Source organism: Pseudophryne corroboree, chromosome 7 (genome assembly GCF_028390025.1).
Source record: "Pseudophryne corroboree isolate aPseCor3 chromosome 7, aPseCor3.hap2, whole genome shotgun sequence".
Taxonomy (NCBI): domain Eukaryota; kingdom Metazoa; phylum Chordata; class Amphibia; order Anura; family Myobatrachidae; genus Pseudophryne; species Pseudophryne corroboree.
In genome coordinates this window covers 47514538-47541681 of record NC_086450.1, presented here as the reverse complement: position 1 = coordinate 47541681, position 27144 = coordinate 47514538, and the positions used below count along the sequence as shown (strand labels likewise).

Genomic DNA, 27144 nt, shown 5'->3' with positions numbered 1-27144 from the left:
GCTTCAACAGCGTTATATTTGACATGAGACTTGTGCCCTTTACAACCATTCCCACCCATACACAGCGGCTCCCAGAGTAAATGTATTTACCATTCACTGGAATAAAAAAATCTCTTATATAACATTAGCTTTGATCTCTACACATTTTTAGGCTGAATTAATATTAATACTAGGTTGAATTAAAGCATTGTGACCCACTTATAATTGGCCTCTAATTATATCTATTTTGCATGAAAGGCACTGGGATCCTGCAGGGTTTATCTGTCTGTATGGCTGCCGCCAGAAAGGACGCACGCAGAACAACACGCAGACAGCAGAATCCTCGCTTTCATGCTTTTGAAATTCCAGCATGGGTCGGGACGGAAATGAAATTTCCTCTGAGCGACCCTACTTGAAAAGCGATAGAGGGTGAGAATCTATAAAGCAGGTTTCTTACTCTTTATATGAATTTCCTCTTTCTCCTGCAACACTATCGATCTGACATCAATGTCACTTAGAAACATAGAATTTGACATCAGATACGATCCTCTTGGCCCACCTAGTCTGCCCACTTCTGTATGTAGATACTAACGCAATCAGTGCTATGAAGACAGAAGATTCCTTTCAATGGGGGAGCAAAAATACTCTGAGAAACATATTTTAAAGGCTTTGAGATATACATTGAAGATACCGGCTGTTGGGGTCCTGGCAGTCAGAATCCCAACACCGGAATCCCCACACCTGGCAGAAAATCTACACTGGAATCCCTAACAGGTCAACATCCCGGAATCCTGACAGCTGGAATCTGGAAGGTAAGTACAGCTGGCATGGTTAGAGTTAGGGAGAAGGTTAGGGTAAGGCTGTGGGGAAAGTAGGTTGGGCACCACCGATGGGGAGGGGTTAGGGTTAGGCACTAAGAGGGGAGGTTAGGGTTAGACTCTAAAGGGGGAGGCTAGGGTTAGGTTGTGTTAAGGGAGGGTTAGGGCGGTAGAGGGTAAGGTTAGAATACTCACCTCGCTACTGTCGGGATCGTGACCATCAGAATGCTGGAGTCGGTATTGTGACCACCAGCATCCCTTCTGCCAGTCACGTATACCGATAGCATATATATATATATATATATATATATAAAATTGCAGATATGTCTGGCACTCACGCTTAGTAGCATCAATAGATCTGGTGCACAACCTCTCAAATGAGTATGTAGATCCAAAAGTAATGGAGGCACTTAGAAAGAAAACAGTCGACACCACCGCTGGTCCGGTCAATGTTTCAGGGACCTCTCCCTTTTATCAAGACACTTGATAAAAGGGAGAGGTCCCTGAAACGTTGACCGGACCAGCGGTGGTGTCGACTGTTTTCTTTCTAAGTGCCTCCATTTCTTTCTGAGCGCCAATCTGTCCTGATGAAATTTATGTTAATAAATGAAACGTTGACAAGTATGCTGCTCTGACAGCTTTCTTCTTGAACCAGCCCTGCTGTTTGTACTTTAAGTCCCATGAGTGCCGTGTTCTGCTGCTTTGGATAGAATTTCTTCTACACGGGGCACCTGGGCGTTTTGGACTGTGAGGAATATCTCTGGAGTGCCAGTCCTTCTGCTGCTATATATATATATATATATATATATATATAAAATCTATGACCGTCCAAAATAGTAATATATATATATTACTATTTTGGACCAGTCATGCACAGTCTTGGTAGCTAGTGTCTCTGCCCCCTCTCCAATCACCTCCCAATCTCCCTCCAGTATCATATTTACATTTCTGTCTCCATCTCCCCCTGTTCCTCCCCCTCATTCACCTTCCCAACTCCTTCCTCATCTCCCTTATTCCTCCCCCATCCCCCCCCCTCTCTCCCTATTACACTCTCTATTTCTCCCCTCTCTCCCTATTTCTCCCCTTTCTCCCTATTCCTCTCTTCTCTCCCTAATACTCCCCCTATTCCTCCCCTCTCTCCCTATTCCTCCCCTCTCTCCCTATTCCTCCCCCTATTCCTCCCCTCTCTCCCTATTCCTCCCCCTATTCCTCTCCTCTCTCCCTATTCCTATTCCTCTCCCTATTCCTTCCCTATCTCACTTTTCCTCCACTCTCTCCCTATTCCTCTCCTCTCTTCCTATTCCTTCCCTTATTCCTCCCCTCTCTCCCTATTCCTCCCCCTATTCCTCTCCTCTCTCCCTATTCCTTCCCTATCTCCCTATTCCTCCCCTCTCTTCCTATTCCTCCCCCTATCCCTCCCCTCTCCCCCAATTCCTCCCCTCTCACCCTATTCCTCCCCCTATTCCTCCCCTCTCACCCTATTCCTCCCCCTATTCCTCCCCTCTCTCCCTATTCCTCTCCTCTCTCCCTATTCCTCCCCTTATTCCTCCCCCTATTCCTCCCCTCTCTCCCTATTCCTCCCCTCTCTCCCTATTCCTCCCCTCTCTCTATTGCTCTCCCTATTCCTCTCCTCTCACCCTATTCCTCCCCTCTCTCCCTATTCCTCCCCTTATTCCTCCCCTCTCTCCCTATTCCTCCCTCTCTCCCTATTCCTCCCCCTATTCCTCTCTTCTCTCCCTAATACTCCCCCTATTCCTCCCCTCCCTCCTATTCCTCCCCCTATTCCTCTCCTCTCTCCCAATTCCTCCCCCTATTGCTCCCCTCTCTCCCTATTCCTCCCCCTATTCCTCTCTTCTCTCCCTAATACTCCCCCTATTCCTCCCCTCCCTCCTCTCCTCTCCCCCTATTCCTCTCCTCTCTCCCTATTCCTCCCCCTATTCCTCTCCTCTCTCCCTATTCCCCCCCCTATTCCTCTCCTCTCTCCCTATTCCTCCCCCTATTCCTCTCTTCTCTCCCTAATACTCCCCCTATTCCTCCCCTCCCTCCTATTCCTCCCCCTATTCCTCTCCTCTCTCCCTATTCCTCCCCCTATTCCTCTCCTCTCTCCCTATTCCTCCCCCTATTCCTCTCTTCTCTCCCTAATACTCCCCCTATTCCTCTCCTCTCTTCCTATTCCTCTCCCTATTCCTCTCCTCTCACCCTATTCCTCCCCTCTCACCCTATTCCTCCCCCTATTCCTCCCCTCTCTCCCTATTCCTCCCCCTATTCCTTCCCTATCTCCCTATTCCTCTCCTCTCTCCCTATTCCTCCCCCTATTCCTCCCCTATCTCCCTATTCCTCCCCCTATTCCTCTCCTCTCTCCCTATTCCTCCCCCTATTGCTCCCCTCTCTCCCTATTGCTCCCTTATTCATTGCCAATACCCATAGGCAAAATCCTTGTATGTTTCAGTTCTTACGCTTTGTATGTCATTTATTTATCTAGCCCCACTCTCTGATCACCCCAGTTCCACCTGTTCTTACCTACACATTTATCAGTGCCGGCCAGTGTGGACAAGGGGGCGGGCCTCCCTGCAGCTTATCCCGGTCAGCCAGGGAGAGCTCTTGATTGAAAAATTATCAGGATTAATTCCAAAGCCCAGATTCCTTCAACCTGCAATAAAGCTGGGTACACACCTGGCATTTACACTTACCAATATGTCCACCCAATGTGTTGTGCCTTTAACCTGGGTGCGCATTTAAATGTGCCCGCCCAGTAAAGATGTTAGTCACCAGTGGTCCCTGCAGCACGTGTACGGGCGGTTGGTAGATATACCGGCCATCAGCTGTGTTGCAATACACACCCAACGACGGGCTTGCGATATATCGCCCGCTAGATTGAACGGCAGATATATCGCTCAGTATATACCCAGCTTGACAGTATGTTTCCATTTTCTGAGGAAAGGGGCAGTGACACACGAAACCTGTTTTGTTAAATAGTTTATTTTCAAACATTGGGGCAGATGTATTAAGCCTGGAGAAGTGATAAAGCAGTGATAAGTGCAAGGTGATAACGCACCAGCAAATCACCTCCTAACTGTCAATTTACATATTGGAGCTGATTGGCTGGTGCATTATCACCTTGCACTTATCACTGCTTTATCACTTCTCCAGGCTTAATACATGTACCCGGGATCAGTACGCAATACCGCCGGACGGAATCCCGGCGGTCGGGATACCGACACCGGGATCCCTACCGGCACAATCCCGACAGGGGGGCGAGCGCAACGCAGCCCCTTGCAGGCTCGCCGCACTCGCCACGCTGCGAGCACGGTGCCTCGCTACGCTCGGCACACTAATTTATTCTCCCTCTATGGGTTTCGTGGACACCCACAGAGGGAGAATATGTTGGGATTGTGCTGGTCGGGGTCACGGTGTCAGTATTCTGACCGCCGGGATTCCGTCCGGCGGGATCTTGACCGCATCCCATCTACCCCAGTGAAAATCAGTCATTTGCTGGGGCAGAATGTCCTCCCACTAAAGGAAACCTTCCCACTAATATCCTTTGGGACACTACTAGTTAACCTGTGCCCAAAAAGTTAACCCCTCATCTACTGTACAAGGATGCTTGTAGTGCCTTATAAATAAAACATTATAAATATATCTTTTATGCACAGCTCCTTGTGGATCCAGTAGGAATCAACCAATCAGAGCAAAGCCTATAATCTTTAAATTAGGGGGAAAAATACAAATAGAAATAAGTATTGCATTGTACAAATGTTGCATGGAGGTAAGACACATTTGTAGTATTGTATTTCCAGAATCCTACAAGATAAAGCACAACGGAATAAGCTAGCACTATGGGGGTCATTATGAGTTGATCGCACGTAGCAACTTTGTGCTGCTCGTGCGATCAACTTGACGCCGCCTATGGGGGAGTGTATTATAGCATAGCAGGGCTGCGAACGCTTGGGCCGCCCTGCTATGCTAAAAAAGTTTCCTGTAAAAGAAGACCAGGGTAAGAGTTACTTACCCTGTGCGACAGATCCAGCGACGAAGGTCCCGGGATTGACATCAGACATCCGCCCTCCAAACGCCTGGACACGCCTGCGTTCGCCTCACCACGCCTGGAAAACGGTGAGTAGACGCCCCGGAACGCCTCCCCGCCGTCAATCTTCTAGCGATCGCCGCTGCGATCACTTTCAGCGCTGCCGGCGCAGAGAGAGTTAGATTTGGGTGGGTTATTTTATTTCTGTGCAGGGTAAATACTGCCTGCTTTATTTTTACACTGCAAATTAGATTGCAGATTGAACACACCCCACCCAAATCTAACTCTCTCTGCACATGTTATATCTGTCCCCCCCTGCAGTGCACATGGTTTTGCCCAACTGCTAACAAAATTCCTGCTGCGATCAACTTGGAATTACCCCCAATCAGTGGAAATGTGTACCCTCGCAGGCACGCTTCATTCACCACACTTGGGTGGCTCGCTTCACTTTCGCTGCGCTCGGCACAGGTTACTATTCCCAATCGTATTCCACTTGGATAGTAAATCAATTAAGTGGGGAAAACATTAAAAAAAAAAATCAACCCACATACAATTTGTGTCGACCATTTGTGTGTCGACCATGTGATATTGACCTTTTGACCATATTGACCTTTCGTTCCTGTCGACCTTAAGCACTCTCAACTTTTTACCTGCCGACCTTTTGGCCATGTCGAACTTATGTTCAACATGGCCAAAAGGTCATGTATGTACCTGTCGACCTAGTGCATGTCGACCTTGTGGAATCGATCTATTGACTGTGGCCCTAGACACTGTCGACCTATACATTGGAACCCAGAGGTGGGATCAAACCAAATTGCGATGCAAGGGGTGCAAATCCATTTTTTTACATGCAGGGTAAATACTAGCTGCTTTTGCATGCAACCCACAAATTCTGGGCAGATTTATTTTTACACTGCAATTTATAGTTGATTTTGGTCGCACCCCTCTGGAATCTAAATCTGCACAATTGGAATCTGCCCCCCCCCCCCCCTCCCCCTTTGCAGTGCTGCATGGTTATCCAAAGGTACAATGGGGGTCATTCCGAGTTGATCGCTCGCTAGCTACTTTTAGCAGCCGTGCAAACGCATAGTCGCCGCCCACGGGGGAGTGTATTTTCACTTTGCAAGTGTGCGAATGAATGTGCAGCCGAGCTCTGCAAAAACATTTTGTGCAGTTACTGAGTAGCTCTGGACTTACTCAGCCCTTGCGATCACTTCAGTCTTTTTGGTGCCGGAATTGACGTCAGACACTCCCCTGCAAATGCCCGGACACGCCTGCGTTTTTCCTACCACTCCCAGAAAACGGTCAGTTGACACCCATAAACGCCCTCTTTCTGTCAATCTCCTTGCGTTCGGCTGTGCGAATGGATTCTTCGCTAGATCCATTGCACAGCAACGATGCTCTTTGTACCCGTATGACGCGCGTGTGCATTGCGCCGCATGCGCAGTTTTGCCGTTTTTTTACCTGATCGCTGCGCTGCAAAAATCTGCAGCGAGCGATCAACTCGGAATGACCCCCAATGGGTCTAATTCAGACCTGATCGCAAAAGCAAAATCTTTTTCTAATGGGCAAAAAAACAACAACATGTGCACTGCAAGTGTGGCAGATGTAACGTGTGCAGAGAGAGTTAGATTTGGGTGGGTTATTTTGTTTCTGTGCAGGGTAAATACTGGCTGCTTTATTTTTACACTGCAATTTAGATTTCAGTTTGAACACACCCCACCCAAATCTAACTCTCTCTGCACATGTTACACATGCCCCACCTGCACTGCAGCATGGTTTTGCCCGTTAGAGAAACATTTTGCTGCTGTGATCAGGTCTGAATTAGGCCCAAGGTTACCTGCTCTTTTTTGCTTTGGGAAGCGTTAGCAGACACTAATGAATTTACAGGTTAAACAATTAATTGCGTAATAGCTAAATCGATGAGCGGCGTGTTCCACTGGGAGTATATGCTCCAATAAGTCCCTTGGGTACGTCTTAAGCCAGATGTCTCTTGTCTGTTCAGCAAAATGTCTGTGTTCACCTCCGTTTCCATAAAGAGGCTAGTCTGGGGAATTATGTCTTTTCACTCCGTGTGCAGCCATATTGTGTTAGACATCAGTCAAATGCAATTGGGTGCTGTTCTGACAGGAGGCAACTGAACTGCGAGCTGTACTTGTAGTGTATGAAGCTGCTGCCTTGTGCTGACCTTCAGAAAATAACACTACGTACATTCATCACATGGCAGAAATTTAGAGACATCTCACACAGGGCCGTCATCAGCGACGCCTAGGGTGGCCTGTTTATTTTGGTTTGAAGGAAAATCACTTGAAGATTTTAAACATCTTAGTGATATTTGGTGGACCCCCTTCTTTAAAGTAAACCTTCATTACCTTCACAACCAGAAATAAAGACACGGAGACTTGAATTTTGGCAGAAAAATTGCTAGCTATTTATTTGTCCCTAACCAATAGCAAACCTGTAAATAGAAAATTTTATTAAGATGCCGATCCAGCCGGCATATGGTGGCAGCAAAAAGAACGGCTCTATTAACCTAAATTAACCTTAAATTACTAAAACTTCGAAACGATCCTAATTTTAATACAACCATCACACACCGGTAATAGGTGACAACTCAACCCCCACAGTGACTACCCACCGCTCCTGGGTGCCCTGCCGCTGCCTTCCCGGACGGGTGGTCAAGCGGCCAATAAGTCGATGGAGGTGAGTGCACCTAAACCATACTAAACTGTAAAACACTACAGTTTACCATACAAATAGAAAACTGCCGTTCTTTTCCGCCAACAGCGAAAGACTCATCCCCAAAGTCTTCGCACCGCCACCATAACCTACCCTAACTCCTGCAAAACGAAACCAAGATCCTCCAGGAACAACATCATCCCCTCATTGGATAGATGTACCCCATCAGGCCGGAAAAGGTGGCTGTCTCTGAACCGAATCCTAGGGTGGCGAACCACCCTCCCTCCGTGGGACAGCACCCACTTTGCCACCGCCCCGTTCACCTTTTTCCGGGCCTCATCAATCTGGCGACCATCCGCCACACCCCTCCAACTCAACCTCGGCACCATCAATGAAAAAAACAACACACAATTGGTCCATGCCGCGGTCACACTTGCCAGATCAAGTATCATGGCCCACCGCAGATCCAAGGATGTCCTCTTCCCCAGGTCGTTGCCACCTAGATGGACAACCAAGACCCTAGGGACTCCATGCTTGCTGGCCTGACTAACGAGCCTACTCTTCAGCTCGCTCCACATCATCCCTCGCCAACCAAGCCATCTGACACCCTGTGCTCCAGGCAACGCCTGAGCCCCCTCCGAGGCCACAAACTTGGCTGCCCAGTATACGTAAGAGTGGCCGACCACCCAAATAGCCAAATCGTCTTCAAATCAACCTGAAGGGGAAAAAGGGGTAAAATTGATTACTAAAAGGCTCCCTTAAATGCTTATACCTGAAGGATCTGCCAAAAAGAAAAAACTTTAGATCTCGCCATTGCAGCAGTCACGGCCTAGCCGATCTGCACCATGTTTCGTTGCCAATTTGAAGCGAACATAGACACACAAAGGGGAAGTTCAAATAAAATCAAACGAAATAAAAACAGGAGGGGGGGGGTATAAAATGGGAAACACATGTAATAACTCAGCTGGAGGTGAAAGCGTAAAGACCTGCTGACGGACTCTGATTAGAACAGATTAGCCGAATTGTAGATTAGAATTCAGTCCGTCAAGTCAGGCAAAAATTCGCAAAATAACTCCAGACCCCCGCTGCCGACTCATGCCAGCAACGACGAGAAGCTAATCCCTGAGTAGGATAAAAAGGGGGAACACCAACAGACGCACAATACCATACTGACAGAACTGTAAACAACATAATACAACGCAAATAAACACAGCACCATGCGCAATCCGACCTCTCATGCAACGGGGCGAATATATCGTCTGTAACTTGACGACTTCCATCGCCCCACCGCCTGGATTTCAGTTCTGGACAAACCCGCCGCCGCAGCCGACGTCGCAGCGCCTATTCGGAAGGAATGGGTACCGAACTCAGCGGGTGGGAGGCCCAAGCTCGCCAAACAACGGCTCAGCATCCAACGAAACTGGTATTTCGTCAACGGCCGTCCGTCATAGTGCAATAGCCATGACCCCCTCCTCACGGGTCGCACCGCCACATATTGCACAGCTAGACCTACTGGGCAAACGCCCTCCTCCTGCGCCGGAACCAAAGTGACCCAGCGACCTCTCCCCACTTGGTCCGTCTTAGAGCGCCGCAATCTGCACAGCAAGGACCTCTCACCCACTACCACGTCTTCGACCAGCATGCGCGAATCCGCTCTCTTGGAAGGCGCTACCAACTCCGAAACCCTAAAGGCCCCATGGTAAGCCATTGAGAACGCCAAACTGAACAAAAGCGTCTCAAACCTGGACGACGCGACTTGCCCCACCGCCGCGATGACGGCCGGCAACAAAGCCGCATCGATGGGCCGCCTCCTATCCGGTGGCGTCGGCGCTACTCGCGCCCACCCTTTCATTGCCTTCCGCAGAACCTCGCTTTTTGTCACATCTGGGACGCCCCGCAGCTTACAGAAAAACGAGATCCCAGCCAAGTACCGGGATACCACCGCTCGGGACCTACCCGAAACATACAGCTGCCAAATAAAAGAAAACATCAGCCGATGCCTGCTCTTACCTTGTTGCTGACGACCTTTGACAAACTCCTCCCACTCGCTCCAAGCTTGTCCGTAAGCCCTGAGCGTGGCTGGCGCGACTGACCGCAACGCTAGACCCTCCAATCCGGCCCGATCACCTGCCCAAACATAACCGGGACAATGAAAACCTTGCTACTCGGCCTCGGGTGCCAACACCCAAAACCTCTCCCACTGTCCTCGCGACAAAGCGTCGGCAATCCCATTCTCCAAACCGGGCACATGCTGCGCGCGGAACCACAGGTTCCTACGCAAGCATGTCAAAAGCAATTGCCCGAGCACTCGCAGAACCACCAACGAATTTGCCCTCTGGTTATTAATCGCATGCACCACGCCCAGATTATCGCATCTAAACAATATGCTGCGATTAGCCAGCCTATCGCCCCAGACCTCCAACGCCACCATAATGGGAAAAAGCTCCAGAAGCACCAGATCTTTAGTTAGACCCTCGCTATGCCATTTTGCCGACCAAGATCCCTCCAGAAAACACCCGAATCCAGAGACACCCGCTGCGTCGGTGAACAGCTGCAACCGCTCGCTGTCCACTGCTGGTGCTTGCCATATACACACCCCGTTGAAATCCTCCAGGAACGAGGCCCATATGGCCAAATCCCTTTTTTATTTCGGAGGACAAACGCACAAAATGATGTGGCCTGGCACACCCCGCCGTCGCCCTTTCAAGCTTCCGGCAGAAAACCCTGCCCATCGGTATTACCCGTTTTTATTGCAAGCATTTGTCGATGAAATACTCCCCCCCAATCCGGAAACCCATAAAACGGAATGAGTCCGGATGCAACGGCAATAACCTAAAAGCTGACTCAACATCAATCTTAGCCATAAGGGCCCCGGTCCCGTAGCTGCGGACCATCTCTAGCGCCTCATCGAATGACTGATAAACCACCGAGCAATAAGCCGGTGGTATTGCGTCATTGACCGACGCCCCTAACGGGTAAGAAAGATGCTGGATGAGCCGGAAAGCGCCTGGAGTCTTCTTAGGAACCACCCCGACCGGAGAGATGACCAAATCATCAACCGGGGGTGCCATAAACGGTCCCTCCATCCTGCCCAACCTGACCTCCTTATCCACTTTCTCCCGAAGCACTCCCGGCAAGGCTCGGGCAGATTGGAGGTTCCTTTGTGCCCGCACGGACACCTCACTCGCAACAGGCAAGCGAAAGCCAAACTTAAAACCGTCAAACAAAAAAAATTGCATCCTCTCTATTCGGATACCATTCCAACCACCGGCCCATAGTCCCCAACTTAATTGGTGTTGGAGCTCTGCGGAGCGGTCCCGCTCGCGGTCTGCCTGGGGTACGCTTGCTTACCCCGCGCCCTCTGTCTGCCGCCTTTGAAACAGGCGGAGGCTGGGTGGGCTCCGCCACACTGCTGGCAGGAGTGTCGAAAACGACACTGCTTGCCAAAGGAACATGTTCCGCTGTTAAATGCGAAACACTTTCCTCTCGTGATGGAACGCCCACCTGCACGGACGGCCGATCCACCCGCTTTGGCAAATCCGCCGTCCGCGCCGGACCCCTGTGCTGCTGACCCCGCGCGTCGCCCATCCGTCCCCTGTTTCAGGGGTTCCTCCTCCTGTTGCGAGGCCCGGGTTACTTTGAGCCAGACCTCCACATCCTTAAATCCGAAGTCCATGACCCGCAAGCCATCCTGCTTCTCCCGAAACTCCTGATCATACCGACGCCACTCCGAGCCCGAGTGTCACGATCCGGGTATCTGGACGCCATTTCTTACCCATCAGATGCCTCCTAAGGCTGGCTCAGCGCTCCAGGACCGGATCCCATCTGTTATCCTGATGTTCACATTCCTGCATCCTCTCCTGTCTCCCTGAGACGCTGTCACAGTCACGCCATATTACATCTGGCATGGCGTCTCCCGCGGCCTCCGCCGCCGTCCCTGAGCTTCTGCATGCAGAGTGTCAGAGTGGCGATTACGTCAGCCGCGGCCTCCGCTGTGTCCGCGTGGTTGGATGTGCACTTGTCAGCCTGGCGTCTCCTGTCTCCAGTGGCCGGCGCCGCCATTACTGTTTTCATTACCACATGGATTACAAACCAAACTTCCCTCCAAGTGTCTGCATGGGCGCAGCCATCTTGGATTCTGTCAGCTGATCATTTCCTCCAATCTGTTGTCAGTATTGTTAATCTGCATAATTGCCTAGCCAATCCCTTCCTTGCTGCAGGTATAAATACACTGTGCCTGAGCAAGGAAGGCGTCAGTGCTTTGGTTGTCAAACCTAGTTCCTGTTTGTCTCTCTCCTGTGATTGTCTTCCAGGTTCCAGCTCCTGTCTCAAGACTTCCACCATAGAGACCCGCACCAGCATTCCACCTGCGGTGTAGCCTGACTCTCCAATCCATTGTGGATTCATCTGTTTCCAGCTACAACATTACCTGCTTCCAGCCCAGCTTCCAGCAGAGTACAGCTTCTCTTAAAGGGCCGGTGTCCTTTCTACACTTTACCACTCTCCACCGGTATTATTATTTCTCCGCTCTCAAGTTCTACATTTCAGCTCATATTTCATCGCTCCCAAGTTCATTTATTATTTAACTGGTTCCAGCCAGTATCCACTCCGTGCTAACAACAGTCTGGTTCCAGCCAGTATCCACAGCAGCCGTTTTATCTTCAGCAACCCAGCTTTTCCTGGAACACCAGCTGGTACAATCCTGGGTTATCTCCATTGCTACAGTTGGGCCTGGTAAGGACTTTCCATCTAGAAGATTATAAGAACTATCTCACACTACCAGTGCCCTGTGGCTCCTGCCATCCTGTAGTACCCAGGAACTGTATTTATTCTTTGCTGACTTTTACGTTTTCTTTTACTGCTGCTGTGTTGCGGAGTTTGTCATAATAAACATCATTGACTTTTATCCAAGTTGTCGTGGTCACGCCTTCGGGCAGTTATTATTCATGTTACTTACATGTCCAGGGGTCTGATACAACCTCCCAGGTTCCGGTACATCTCAGCCCCTACAACTGAGGCTGCCTCCCGTCAGCTCAGGCCCTCAGTTGTGACACCGAGGATGTGCGCTGCATGTCGTGTACGAGATGCAGATACCGGATTACATTCATGTGCTCCTCCGGCCTATCCTCCAGGTAGCATGCCGCAAATACGCAGAACCCGGCCAGCCAATTATCGAAGGACCGGAAAGCCTCAGCCCCCATGCCCTTCTTTGCGGCCGCTGCCTTATAATCCTTCTTCATGGCCCTTGTTAAAATGAAAACGTCCACGAAGTCACCCCTACGAATCTTCTTGCGGCAGCTATCCCGCAGCCCCCGCATTACTGCGGTGTAGTCGCAGCGAACGACCCCGGGCAAATCGCGGCGCTTCTTGGCCCTACGAGCTTCCTCGCTATCCCGCTTGCGCCGCTTACGCCTCTTCTGCTGCTTTGCCGCCCGCTTGGCGAATTTCGTCGCCCTCTTCCTCGCCCTAGTAGTGCTACTTACTTCGGACGCCTGCGACGACAAGGAAGATGAAGAGGAGGAAGAAGAAGAGCTGCGAGAACTAGAGCTCGCGGAGGACCCCGATACTGACTGCACCACCTCACCTGATGCTGTCGACTGTTCCGACATGGAATCATCTGGCGCGTCAACCTCGACGTCTTCATCCATGAAGCCTGCCATCCCTTCGTCCTCGTGTTCTACAAAAGACAAAGAAGAGGGGGACCCGGCTCGCACTCGCGGCGCATGCCGGGCCCCACGAGCGGGGGGCCCTGCGCCCGCGCGCCCCTGCCCATCCCGTCCTTGCCCTAGCTCCAATTCCGCAGCGGCTGCTCCAAGCTCCCGGCAGGCGCGGGACACCCGCTGCGCTGCTGAGGCTCCCCGCCTGCCGAACCCGCCTGCCTCCGCAGACGCGCCGGAACTTGCCGCCGCCCTCGGGGAGGCCACCGCGGCAAGCGGCCCCAACGCCTCCACCACTGTGGCCAGGGCCGACGCCAGTGCCCCGGGAGGGTTCCGACCACCGCGAAAACCGGTAACGGACCCGAAGGACCCCCGGCCAGCGCCCGGGCGCGATCCCGCGCCCGCCGCCCGATGGTCGTGCTCCCGGCACCCGACGTCCGCCGCCCAGGCGGGAAAGCGGGGGCACCCCTGTCGGAACCCCCACTCTCCCCATCAGAAAACGCCTCCTCCCCTTGGAACTCAGAGTTATCCCCCGAACCTGGGGAGGAGCCGCCATCCTGCCACGCAGCGCGTGCTGCGGCCCTCCGGCCGCTGACCCATTCCCTGTCGCCCCTCCTCCCCCGGAAGCCACTGTATTCTGGCTCCGGTGAAGTATTTTGGGTAGACAGGGAGGGCCGCGGTGCTGCTGCGCGCGGTCCCGCGCGCACAGCACCGCCCGCGGTGGGTACGCGCGCACGCCGTGTACGCGCCCCAGCACCGCTCACTGAAAGGACCTCTTGCCCCTGCCTTGGTCTCTCCTGCCCAGCGCTGCCTTCAACTGACATGCGCTGCACCCCCCTGTCCGTCCCCCTCCCCCGGCCCCTGCCAGCCCCCGGCTGCCGGGGAGCTATGAGAGGGGACAGAAGCGCTGGTGATGTCCCTGCGCGCCCCCGTGCGCGGTTGCGGCCACTTGCGGTGAGCGCGGGCGCGCGCGCACCTCGTGCGCGCATCCCACTGCCGCCCGCCGTGACTATCCCAGCCGCCGCATCCACTGCTGCCGCCGCGCGAGGCTCAGATACAGGCCCCGCGCGGCGAACAGGCGACCTCTGTCCGGCCCTCTCCCCCTGCCCGGCACTTCCACCCGGCCGCGGCAAGGGGGAGGGAGACAGAGGCCGGGTCTGACCGCATCACCTGGTGCCCGCCGCGGCGCGCGTGCGCGCGCCCGCGAGCGCCCGACGCCGACACTGCCTCCGCTGCACCCGGAGGCGAAGGCCGAAGCCCGTCAACCCCCGGGCGGCCTGGACGGACCTCCGGCGCCCCCCGCCGCCCGTAACTAGCCGGCAACGCCTGCCCGGCCCCAAGCGGCGAGGCCGATCCGGCCCGCCGAGTCGCTCTCCTGCCCGCGCCCGCGGAGGCTCTGGGGGACGGAGCCCCGTCCCCCAGGCCAACCACCCCTTCCCCTGGCTCAGCTCCACCGCTAGAACCGCGGTATCGAGCTGGAGGCCCAGCGGAACGGTGAGGGCGGGCAGACATGCTGACACTGAAGGATGGCACTGGCAGGGGGGGGACACAGCAGAATTGCACCCAAAATTACCACAAAATATGTGTGGACAATATTAATGTCTGCACAGCAGTATGCTGACACTGAAGGATGGCACTGGCAGGGGGGAACACAGCAGAATTGCACCCAAAATTACCACAAAATATGTGTGGACAATATTAATGTCTGCACAGCAGTATGCTGACACTGAAGGATGGCACTGGCAGGGGGGAACACAGCAGAATTGCACCCAAAATTACCACAAAATATGTGTGGACAATATTAATGTCTGCACAGCAGTATGCTGACACTGAAGGATGGCACTGGCAGGGGGGAACACAGCAGAATTGCACCCAAAATTACCACAAAATATGTGTGGACAATATTAATGTCTGCACAGCAGTACTCACCAAGGCAAAATCCCCACAAGAGAGATCTAAAATGGCCTCACCTTTCTTATATATCACAAACCCTCCCCTTCAAAAAAGGCTGTACTTTCCTCACAGCTAGGTCCACCCCTCACCAGATGTTTAACTCTTTCCTTTCCTATGCAGTCAATTCTCTCTCCTTCTGCTTCAAAATATGTCGTGCAGATTAAGCGGGAAAAATGGGGCAATGGTGACATTGGGGTCTATGTATGGAGATAAAGTGCACCGAGGTAAAGTCCCAACCAACCAGCTCCTAACTGTCATTTTTCAAACACAGCCTGTGACGTGGCAGGTAGGAGCTGATTGGCTGGTACTTTATCTCAGTCCACTTTATCTCCATCCAAGGCTTAGTAAACAGAACCCTAAGTAAGGAAGAACCTACAACCGGAGTAAACGTTCTTTCCAGATCTACAGTAGTTCTGTTGCTCAGGCACCGTGTTATTTTCTAGTTGTACTTAAGCCATACCTCCCTACTGTCCCGATTTCAGCGGGATAATCCCATTTTTCTGTGACTGTCCCAACGTCCCGCCTGCGGGCCACAATGTCCCGCGGCCTGGGGGAGGGGGGTTGGGAGGACACTCTCGTAGCGCTGCAGGGCAGTGGAGAATGAGTGACAGACGCATGCGCCCATCATCTGCACACACGCAGCTGACTCAGAAAGCGGCTGGGGCCACTCCATCAGTTCCACGACCATTGGGAAAGCCCCCAGCATGAGAACAACAGGGAGCGTGGATGGTTCGGCATTCCCGCGAGGTCACGCACCCTAATTTTGTGGTGTAACTGGGCTGTAGCTAACGTGGCGTTCTCATCTGGGCTAAGTTCGCTGAGGGCGTTTCAACAGAGCTGCAGCCAGGTGATGCGGAATTATGCATGAGTGTAATTCTGCCTGTTTTCAGTTGAATCAGTTGTACCTAGTACAGGGCAGATGGTGGAGCACACTGACAGTGATGAAGGTGATGAATGTAAACCAGTTGTGCTCACCATGTGTCCCTGCAGCTGTTGTGGAACTACACATCCCAGCATACCCTGCCACATTCCCCAATAGCAAAACTGTGACAGGGCATGCTGGGCTGTGTAGTTCCACAACAGCTGGAGGGTTGCATGTTGAGCACCCCTGGTCTAAGCATGGTCAGAGCTGTGTGTCCCAGCACTCCATGCTTCATACAACACTGGGGGTCATTCTGAGTTGATCGCCAGCTATTTTTTGCAGTGCTGCGATCAGGTCAAAACTCTGCAAAACTGCACATGCGGATCGGTGCTGGGCGATGGATTTAATGAAGAATCCATTCGCACAGCCGATCGCAAGAAGATTGAAAGGAAGAAGGCGTTTGTGGGCGTCAACTGACCGTTTTCTGGGAGTGTTTGGAAAAACGAGGGCGTGTCCAGGCGTTTACAGGGCGGGTGTCTGAAGTCAGTTCCGGGTCCAGAAAGGCTGAAGTGATCGCAAGGCCTAAGTAAGTCCAGAGCTACTCAGAGGCTGCAAAAAATTATTTCGTCCCGCTCGGCTGCACAAGCGTTTGCACACTTGAAAATACACTCGCCCATGGGCGGCGACTATCTGATCGCTGCTCTGCAAATAATAGCTAGCGAGCGATCAACTCGGAATGAGGGCCACTGTCAGATAGAGCACACTGAGACTTGTAGTGCCACAGAGCTGGAAAGGCCGAGCTACAGGCTGATATATGACATGATAAGATGTTACTTTGCCATATACTGTATACTGTACCATATAGGTTACATTCCGTAGTGATACATCTCTTGCATGTATAACACCCACCTGTCCCTTCCCTGCTCACGTGCATTATTCCGCATAACTACCCATTAGCCTCTCACCTGTACTACAGTTACCAGATGCTAATTGGTCTCTGAGACATAAAGCGTTTTTCATTTTTGGGGTGAACTGTTAGATTGGGATGCCCGTAGCAGTGTGTACATTAACGTTTTGTGGCTAATTGTGAGTCCTGTAATTCCATTAGTCATTTCATGTTGAAATAAATGTTCAGCGGAGGCCCCTAGTGCAGTGACACCCGATGGCAATCAGCCGCAAATTGGGGTGTGTTGCCATGCAGACTTCAATAAACTCTATATGAATAACAAGCTCAGGATTGTCCTTGTACTTCCCGCAATGTGTGGAACCCTGAGAATAACTGTGTTTGGCTCAATTATGTTTAAAATATACTTTTTTATTCTGACATCATCCATTTCAGCATGGAAAGCAATTTACTGTATCTGCACTGCAGGAACTGCAGGGAGGGTGCCCTTCCCCAGTGCAATTACTAGGCAGCAGTGCTCCCAGTTACTACAGCTAAGGGACCGGCCCAATAACAGGGTGGCACTGCGCCCAGCAGGGCTGCCATCAGAAATTGTGGGGCCCGGGACTAACAAAAGAGACAGGGCCCTCCAGCCCTATGTGATGTCATGCATCGTGAAGTCACATATGGGTGGAGCATTACGGACCTGCAGGAACGATTCACAGACAGCTGATGCACAGATAAGGCTTGATTTAAGAAGTCCTCCCTGCGCATCATCCCGCTGTTGTTGTATACACCTGGTGCAGCTCTTCAAGTATCTGCGGTAGGAGCCAGGGGTGGGCCCTGCTCTCTTTTAGTCCCCCCGTTCCCCCTTTCTGATGGCTGTCCAGTGGTGCAAGTGGAAAAACGTCTTATAGGCACTGTGTGCGCGCGCCTTCGGCGCACGCAGTGAAAAAATAGGTGTTGCCAAATGCCACGTGGGGCGTGGTCAATGACAATGGGGGCGTGATACACATATGGGGGGCCAGATACACTTATGACACCAATAATACCAGATACACATATGCCCCCACCGTGCCAGATATGCTCCTATAGTGCCAGATACACAAATGCTCCACGGCGCCGGATACACAAATGCCCCATGGTGCTAGATACACAAATTTCCCCACAGTGCCAGATACATATGCCCCCATAGTGCCAGATACACATGCCCCCAGAGTGCCAGATATGCCCCCACAGTGCCAGATACACATGCCCACACAGTGCCACATATGCCCCCACAGTGCCAGATACACATACCCCCAGAGTGCCAGATATGCCCCCACAGTTCCAGATAAGCCCCCACAGTGCCAGATATGCCCCCACAGTGCCAGATACACATGCCTCCACAGTGCCAGATATGCCTCCACAGTGCCAGATATGCCCCCACAGTGCCAGATACACATGCCCCCACAGTGCCAGATATGCCCCCACAGTGCCAGATACACATGCCCCCACAGTGCCAGATATGCCCCCACAGTGCCAGATACACATGCCCCCAGAGTTCCAAATATGCCCCAGCAGTGCAATTTACCATTGTTGCTGCTGCCTGGGGCTGACATTGTCTTCTGCTGGGGAGAAGAGGGCGCAGCACGCGCTTCTCCTGTTCCTCTCCTGCCTCAGTCCGGTCTGCTGAACTGGCGCCGGTCTGCGAGCCATTCAGGGTTCGAGGTCCGGCAGCAGCGGCTCCTGATTGGCTGCCGGTCCGCGAGCTCTGATTGGCTCGCGGACCGGCTCAGTGCACACCGCCGCTGCCACCCACCACTGCCGGACTCGCAGGCAGGAGAGGCGCGTGATGCACTCTCCTCTCTCCAAGACCCGGTATCTGCAAGGTGGCAGCCCGGCGGAACGGCGTACCTGCTGGGATTTTCTTACAGGTACGCCGTACCGCCATACTTGCAGCACTGTGGCTGCCCTGGTGCTAAGTGGCTGTTGCGGATATCTCTGTGGTACCCTACGTAAGCTGGGTACACACTAGACAACCTTTTGAACGATGTAGATGATAACGACACATTTTCTCTAACGTCCTAGTGGATGCTGGGGACTCCGTCAGGACCATGGGGAATAGCGGCTCCGCAGGAGACAGGGCACAAAAAGTAAGCTTTTAGGATCACATGGTGTGTACTGGCTCCTCCCCCTATGACCCTCCTCCAAGCCTCAGTTAGGTTTTTGTGCCCGTCCGAGCAGGGTGCAATCTAGGTGGCTCTCTTAAAGAGTTGCTTAGAAAAAGTTTTTAGGTTCTTTATTTTCAGTGAGTCCTGCTGGCAACAGGCTCACTGCATCGAGGGACTTAGGGGAGAGAAGTGAACTCACCTGCGTGCAGGATGGATTGGCTTCTTAGGCTACTGGACACCATTAGCTCCAGAGGGAGTCGGAACACAGGTCTCGCCCTGGGGTTCGTCCCGGAGCCGCGCCGCCGACCCCCCTTGCAGATGCTGAAGATTGAAGAGGTCCGGAACCAGGCGGCAGAAGACTTTCAGTCTTCATCAGGTAGCGCACAGCACTGCAGCTGTGCGCCATTGTTGTCAGCACACTTCACACAGCGGTCACGGAGGGTGCAGGGCGCGGGGGGGGGGGCGCCCTGGGCAGCAATGTATAATACCTGTATGGCGAAAAATACATCACATATAGCCCTTGAGGCTATATGGATGTATTTAACCCCTGCCAGATATCACAGACTCCGGAGAAGAAGCCCGCCGAAAAGGGGGCGGGGCCTATTCTCCTCAGCACACAGCGCCATTTTCCCTCACAGAAATGCTGGTGGGAAGGCTCCCATGCTCTCCCCTGCACTGCACTACAGAAACAGGGTTAAAACAGAGAGGGGGGGCACTGATTTGGCGATATGAATATATATTAAAATGCTATAAGGGAGGAACACTTATATAAAGGTTGTCCCTGTATAATTATAGCGTTTTGGTGTGTGCTGGCAAACTCTCCCTCTGTCTCCCCAAAGGGCTAGTGGGTCCTGTCCTCTATCAGAGCATTCCCTATGTGTGTGCTGTATGTCGGTACGTGTGTGTCGACATGTATGAGGAAAATGTTGGTGAGGAGGCGGAGCAAATTGCCTGTAATGGTGATGTCACTCTCTAGGGAGTCGACACCGGAATGGATGGCTTAATTATGGAATTACGTGATAATGTCAACACGCTGCAAGCCGGTTGACGACATGAGACGGCCGGCGAACAAATTAGTACCTGTCCAGGCGTCTCAAACACCGTCAGGGGCTGTAAAACGCCCATTTACCTCAGTCGGTCGACACAGACCCAGACACGGACACTGATTTCAGTGTCGACGGTGAAGAAACAAACGTATTTTCCTTTAGGGCCACACGTTAAGGGCAATGAAGGAGGTGTTACATATTTCTGATACTACAAGTACCACAAAAAAGGGTATTATGTGGGATGTGAAAAAACTACCTGTAGTTTTTCCTGAATCAGATAAAATTAAATGAAGTGTGTGAGATGCGTGGGTTTCCCCCAATAGAAAATTATTGGCGGTATACCCTTTCCCGCCAGAAGTTAGGGCGCGTTGGGAAACACCCCTTAGGGTGGATAAGGCGCTCACATGCTTATCAGAACAAGTGGCGGTACCATCTACAGATAGGGCCGTACTTAAGGAGCCAGCTGATAGGAGGCTGGAAAATATCCTAAAAAGTATACACACACATGCTGGTGTTATACTGCGACCAGCGATCGCCTCAGCCTGGATGTGCAGAGCTGAGGTGGCTTGGTCGGATTCCCTGACTAAAAATATTGATACCCTTGACAGGGACAGTATTTTATTGACTATAAGAGCATTTAAAGGATGCATTTCTATATATGCGAGATGCGCAGAGGGATATTTGCACTCTGGCATCAAGAGTAAATGCGATGTCCATATCTGCAAGAAGATGTTTATGGACACGACAGTGGTCAGGTGATGCAGATTCCAAACGGCACAAAGATGTATTGCCGTATAAAGGGGAGGAATTATTTGGGGTCGGTCCATGGGACCTGGTGGCCACGGCAACTGCTGGAAAATCCACCGTTTTTTACCCTAAGTCACATCTCTGCAGAAAAAGACACCGTCTTTTCAGCCTCAGTCCTTTCGTCCCTATAAGAGTCATATCTGCCCAGGGATAGAGGAAAGGGAAGAAGACTGCAGCAGGCAGCCCATTCCCAGGAACTGAAGCCCTCCACCGCTTCTACCAAGTTCTCAGCATGACGCTGGGACCGTACAGGACCCCTGGATCCTACAAGTAGTATCCAAGGGGTACAGATTGGAATGTCGAGACGTTTCCCCCTCGCAGGTTCCTGTAGTCTGCTGTACCAATGTCTCCCTCCGACAGGGAGGCAGTATTGAAAACAATTCACAAGCTGTATTCCCAGCAGGTGATAATAAAATTACCCCTCCTACAACAGGGAAAGGGGTATTATTCCACACTATATTGTGGTACTGAAGCCAGAAGGCTAGGTGAGACCTATTCTAAATCTGAAATATTTGAACACTTACAAAGGTTCAAATCCAGATGGAGTCACTCAGAGCAGTGATAGCGAACCGGGAAGAAGGGGACTATATGGTGTCCCGGGACATCAGGGATGCTTACCTCCATGTCCCAAAATTTGCTTTTCTCACCAAGGGTATCTCAGGTTCGTGGTACAGAACTGTCACTATCAGTTTCAGACGATGCCGTTGGATTGTCCAAGGCACCCCGGGTCCTTACCAAGGTAATGACCGAAATGAGGATTCGTCTTCAAAGAAAATGGACGACCTCCTGATAAGAACAAGGCCCAGAGAACAGTTGGAGGTCGGAGTAGCACTATCTCAAGTAGTTCTACGACAACACGGGTGGATTCTAAATATTCCAAAACCGCAGTTGTTCCGACGACACGTCTGCTGGTCCTAGGGATGATTCTGGACACAGTCCAGAAAAAGGTGTTTCTCCCAGAGGAGAAAGCCAGGGAGTTATCCGAGCTAATCGGGATCCTCCTAAAACCAGGAAAAGTGTCAGTGCATCATTGCACAAGAGTCCTGGTAAAAATGGTGGCTTATTACGAAGCGATTCCATTCGGCAGATTTCACGCAAGAACTCTTCAGTGGGATCTGCTGGACAAATGGTCCGGATCGCATCTTCAGATGCATCAGCGGATAACCCTATATCCAAGGACAAGGGTGTCTCTCCTGTGGTGATTACAGAGTGCTCATCTTCTAGAGGGCCGTAGATTCGGCATTCAGGATTGGATGCTGGTGACCACGGAGGCCAGCCTGAGAGGCTGGGGAGCAGTCACACAGGGAAAAAATTTCCAGGGAGTGTGATCAAGTCTGGAGAATTCTCTCCACATAAATATACTGGAGCTAAGAGCAAATTTATAATGCTCTAAACTTAGCAAGACCTCTGCTTCAAGGTCAGCCGGTATTGATCCAGTGGGATAACATCACGGCAGTCGCCCACGTAAACAGAAAGGGCGGCACAAGAAGCAGGAGGGCAGTGGCAAAACTGCAAGGATTTTTCGCTAGGCGGAAAATCATGTGATAGCACTGTCAGCAGTGTTCATTCCGGGAGTGGACGACTGGGAAGCAGACTTCCTCAGCAGGCACGACCTCCACCCGGGAGAGTGGGAACTTCATAGGGAAGTTTTCCGCATGATTGTGAACCGTTGGGAAAGACCAAAGGTGGACATGATGGCGTCCCGCCCGAACAAAAAACGGGACAGGTATTGCGCCAGGTCACGAGACCTTCAGGCGATAGCTGTGGATGTCCTGGTAACACCGTGGGTATAACAGTCGGTGTATGTGTTCCCTCCTCTGCTTCTCATAACCAAGGTATTGAGAATTATAAGACGTAGAGGAGTAAGAACTATACTCGTGGCTCCGGATTGGCCAAGAGGGACTTGGTACCCGGAACTTCAAGAGATGCTCATAGAGGACTAATGGCCTCAGGAGCTAAGAAGGGACTTGCTTCAGCAAGTACCATGTCTGTTCCAAGACTTACCGCGGCTGCGTTTGACGGCATGGCGGTTGAACGCCGGATTCTAAGGGAAAAGGCATTCCGGAAGAGGTCATACCTACCCTGGTCAAAGCCAGGAAGGAGGTGACCGCACAACGTTATCACCACATGTGGTGAAAATATGTTGCGTGGGTGAGGCCAGGAAGGCCCCACGAAGAAATTTCAACTAGGTCGATTTCTGCACTTCCTGAAAACAGGAGTGTCTATGAGCCTCAAATTGGGGTCCATTAAGGTTCAAGTTTCGGCCCTGTAGATTTTCTTCCAGAAAGAATTGGCTTCGGTTCCTGAAGTCCAGAAGTTTGTCAAGGGAGTATTGCATATACAGCCCCTTTTGTGCCTCCAGTGGCACCGTGGGATCTCAACGTAGTGTTGGGATTCCTCAAATCATATTGGTTTGAACCGCCCAAATCTGTGGATTTGAAATATCTCACATGGAAAGTGACCATGCTGTTGGCCCTGGCCTCGGCCAGGCGATTGTCAGAATTGGCGGCTTTGTCTTACAAAAGCCCATATTTAATTTTCCATTCGGACAGGGCAGAACTGCGGACTTGTCCCCAGTTTCTTCCTAAGGTGGTGTCAGCGTTTCACCTGAAACAACCTATTGTGGTGCCTGCGGCTACTAGGGACTTGGAGGACTCCAAGTTGCTAGACGTTGTCAGGGCCCTGAAAATATATATATATATATATATATATATATATATATAATTCCAGGACGGCTGGAGTCAGAAAGTCTGACTTGCTGTTTATATTGTATGCACCCAAAAAGCTGGGTGCTCCTGCTTCTAAGCAGACTATTGCTCGTTGGATTTGTAGTACAATTCAGCTTGCACATTCTGTGGCAGGCCTGCCACAGCCAAAATCTGTAAATGCCCATTCCACAAGGAAGGTGGGCTCATCTTGGGCGGCTGCCCGAGGGGTCTCGGCTTTACAACTTTGCCGAGCAGCTACGTGGTCAGGGGGGAACACGTTTGTAAAATTCTACAAATTTGATACCCTGGCTGAGGAGGACCTGGAGTTTCTCTCATTCGGTGCTGCAGAGTCATCCGCACTCTCCCGCCCGTTTGGGAGCTTTGGTATAATCCCCATGGTCCTGACGGAGTCCCCAGCATCCACTAGGACGTTAGAGAAAATAAGATTTTACTTACCGATAAATCTATTTCTCGTAGTCCGTAGTGGATGCTGGGCGCCCATCCCAAGTGCGGATTGTCTGCATTACTTGTACATAATTATTGTTACAAAAATCGGGTTGTTATTGTTGTGGGCCATCTTTTCAGAGGCTCCTTCGTTGTTATCATACTGTTAACTGGGTTCTAATCACAGGTTGTACGGTGTGATTGGTGTGGCTGGTATGAGTCTTACCCGGGATTCAAGATCCTTCCTTATTGTGTACGCTCGTCCGGGCACAGTACCTAACTGAGGCTTGGAGGAGGGTCATAGGGGGAGGAGCCAGTACACACCATGTGATCCTAAAAGCTTACTTTTTGTGCCCTGTCTCCTGCGGAGCCGCTATTCCCCATGGTCCTGACGGAGTCCCCAGCATCCACTACGGACTACGAGAAATAGATTTATCGGTAAGTAAAATCTTATTATTATGATAATTGTCATGTGTGTACTCACAATTATGTTAACGATGCACGCTCCAGCGGGTCGTTAACCATATCGCCTATTGTCCCAACATGCAGATACTTTTTCCAAAAATGGAAAAAAAGCTCAGAAATATCCTGATAAACATCTAAATGTATATTTATATCTACGGTCTTATCTATATTCATCATAGTAATCTGATAAATAACAGTTACATAGAGTTAGTAGCAGAGTCCCCTACCCAGTAGTAACGTGAGGCTCCTGTACTAGAACCAACTCAGTCCCAACGCCATGGCAGGTGATACTTCATAGTTCTACCACTGGCGCTACATTGTGCAGTCCTCGACCATCTCTTAGGACTTTGTGGAAGACTAGCAGGTACTTCCGCTGCATGCAGCCAGATAGGTGCAACAGAAATGTATCTGAGTGATGAAAACGAAGTGAAGTAGCACGTTACTGTAACTAGATACCGTGTACACTCCAGGCTCTGTAATAGAACAAGTCTGGGATCTGCAGAGCTATGAAACGCTATGGGGAGAACAGGAGACACGCATTGAGGTATTGTTGGCTTATCTGTCAAGACACCTGGATAGTTCATTAATAGCAGGCAGCTCACAACAAAATGAATGTGCTCCGGATAGCGACACAGAGCATGCATCTTGTCTAACAGTCTTAACATCCAAGCGCACAATATTAATAGGGAGAAGAGAAGAATTGGAGGATTGCCATGGGAGCCTGTGCCATTAATTTACTCTGTGCATTGAGGCTGTTTATGCTAAATGAACACTCACTGGCAGGAAGGGGACAATTATTTACTTACTTGGGTTTTACAGCTGCCCACTTGTACATTTCCAGCATAGTAAATGGCCGGGAAAGGAACGGGGGAAGGAGGGGGGGCACTTGAGATTAGTGTAAATGGAGATACACTCACTTGCGTTCCACTAGATGGGGAAAATCTGAGCTGAAGAAACAATTTCCACACAGTAGCTTTGACACAGGAGGCATACTGTACCTGCAGCTGGGCTGGCGCAAGCGGCAATGTTGCAACCGATGGTGCATCTAAATATGCAAAAAGACATGGGCGTTTAAATTGTTATTGCCCACCCCCCTGTACCTGAGTGCGACCACTGGCAGCTATTCAATTGTTTCTGCTGACGGGGTGGGCTAACATCAATTCTGCTCGCAACCTCCTGTCCAAACAACACTTTTTTCGCGTTAGTCGGGTTTAGCCATTTTCCACGGCTAAACCCGGCACTTCTGGGCGCGATCAGTGCTGTAAAACAGTGGGAGCCCAAACAATTACATAGCCCCCGTCTAAAGTGACAAGGAAAATGCAATTTTGAACACCCATTAAACAGTTGAATCGCCCTCATGTGTTAATTCCAACTGGGGCCTTATCTGTGTGGAGTTTATACTTTCTTCCTGTGTTAGAGTGAGTTTCCTCCGTGTCCTCCGATTTTTGCCCCGAATCCCAAAAAATACTAATAGGCTAATGGCTTCCGACATAAAATGAACCCTAGTTTGCCGCCCGGGCACGCATATTGCCAAGAGCATCTTTGCACGTCTGGGTGCGCACGTCCATGACGAAGATGCACCCCGTTCACTTGAATGGAGAGCTGCTCCGTCCACGCGCCCGGACAGAGGCGCTCAGAATGGGAGCTCTCTGTGCACTTCCAGCGTGACTAGGCCGACGGATCGCTTAGTCACTCCGGGAGTGCACGTTTGCGATGGAGCCGCCTCAGATGAGCGCCGCCCCATCTGTTACGCTTTGCTCTTTTGTGTCGCTGTGTGCTGTGCTGTACATACAGCCCTATGGCCCTGGGTGCAAACCTGCACAAGAGCAATAGCACAGCAATATCTCTGTCTGCAGCCCGTTGCCTGCTGTTTGCTTTACAAGTGTGCAAATGAACTCATAGGGCCTGATTCTGAGTCGGACGCAGTGGCGATGTCGGACGTGGTGGAGCGAATGTACTGCGCATGCATTCAGATTCCATATGCACCGAGTCAAGCTGGGTACACACTAGACCACAGGCAAACAATGCAATATTGTCAACGATTTCCCTTGAACTCCCGAACAAACGATATAGGGGCTAATTCAGACCTGATCGATGTTGTGCGAAATCGCACAGTGGGTGATTATCGAACGACTGCGCATGCGTACGGATCATAATGCGCAAGCGTGACGCCAAACTGTGAAAAAATCCAGCGTCTTTTTTGATCGCTAGGCGAACGCAGGCTGATTTACAGGAAGCGGACGTTTGGGGGGTGGTAACTGCCTGTTTTCTGCGAGTTCCTGGAAAAACGCAGGCGTCCCCAAGTGTTTTCAGGGAGGGTGTGTGACGTCAGCTCCAGCCTGATCAGCCTGTTTGTATAGCACTGTAGGAGTAAGTCCTGGGCTACGCACACACTGCACACACTTGAAAAATAATTTGATGGTGAGTGAGTTGCGAACGGATTTGCAACTGACCGGCGTTCGCAGAGATTTTCAGCTCTGTCTGGGTGGCTACTATCTGATCGCAAACCTCTTCAAATTCGCAGAGGTGCGATCAGGTCTGAATTAGGCCCATAGTGTGCACACTCTGTGCAATCTTGCAAAAGAACTAAAGATATATCGTCAGTGGCCATATCCAGGACTATGCTGTCGTTGATGATAACCTCAGATTGAGCTGCATGTAGGGCC

General features: G+C 51.2%; 1 protein-coding gene across 3 annotated transcripts in view; it reads left to right on the top strand.

The window, feature by feature from the left end:
- Positions 1 to 27144, top strand: part of ERBB4 (erb-b2 receptor tyrosine kinase 4) — a 1260323-nt gene that overhangs the window by 1152778 nt on the left and 80401 nt on the right. The window lies entirely within an intron of this gene.